General features: G+C 48.5%; 1 pseudogene; it reads right to left on the bottom strand.

Moving 5' to 3' along the window:
- Window positions 1-472: 472 nt before the first annotated feature.
- Window positions 473-544, bottom strand: LOC134411782 (U6 spliceosomal RNA; annotated as a pseudogene).
- Window positions 545-999: the final 455 nt, after the last annotated feature.

The following is a 999-nucleotide window of genomic DNA, read 5'->3' as shown; positions in this document are numbered from 1 at the left end:
CATAAGTTGACCAGAAACGACGTTCTAACACCTGTTCTTGCAGAAGGGACAAGTATAGAAAGCTCTAACAGTTGCCCCCAAACCACGTTCAGAAACCCGTTCTGGGCAAAAATGCGTATTGAGCCCAGCGTACCGTAAAAGCAGCTTCCCAATGATTAAAGTCCACCAAGCACACCGGATGCACACAACTAGGTGTGACAAATATAGAAAGCTCCATAAGTTGCACCGAAACCACGTTCAGATGGTTCTTGCGGAAAAGCGTATTGCGAAAATGGTCCGTAACGGCACCTTCCCAATGAGGTAAGTGAACCAAACTCACTAGATGCACAAGACAAGGTGGGACAAATATAGAAAGCTCCAAAAGTTACCCCAAAACCACGTTCAGATACCCGTTCCGGTCAAAAACATGTATTGTGCAAAATGGGCCATAACGGCACCTTCCCAATAAGGGAAGTGAACCAAACTCACCAGATGCGCAGGGGCCATGCTAATCTTCTCTGTATCGTTCCAATTTTTGTGTATGTGTTGCCGAAGCGAGCAAAACCCTAACCGTAACGCTAACCCTAACCTTAACCCTAACCCTAACCCTAACCCTAACCCTAACCCTAACCCTAACCCTAACCCTAACCCTAACCCGGAACCTAACCCTAACCCGGAATCTAACCCTAACCCGGAACCTAACCCTAACCCTAACCCGGAACCTAACCCTAACCCGGAACCTAACCCTAAACCGGAACCTGTCACTAAACCGGAACCTAACCCTAACCCTAACCCGGAACCTAACCCTAACTCGGAACCTAACCCAAACCCGTAACCTAACCATAACCTGGAACCTAACCCTAACCCGGAACCTAACCCTAACCCTAACCCTAACCCGGAACCTAACCCTAACCCGGAACCTAACCCTAAACCGGAACCTAACCCTAACCCGGAACCTAACCCTAACCCGGAACCTTAACCTAACCCGGAACCTAACCGGGTTAGGGTTAGGCAAATATA

Source organism: Elgaria multicarinata, chromosome 20 (genome assembly GCF_023053635.1).
Source record: "Elgaria multicarinata webbii isolate HBS135686 ecotype San Diego chromosome 20, rElgMul1.1.pri, whole genome shotgun sequence".
NCBI lineage: Eukaryota > Metazoa > Chordata > Lepidosauria > Squamata > Anguidae > Elgaria > Elgaria multicarinata.
The sequence above is the reverse complement of the archived record's forward strand: the minus strand, read 5'-3'. Positions and strand labels throughout refer to the sequence as shown.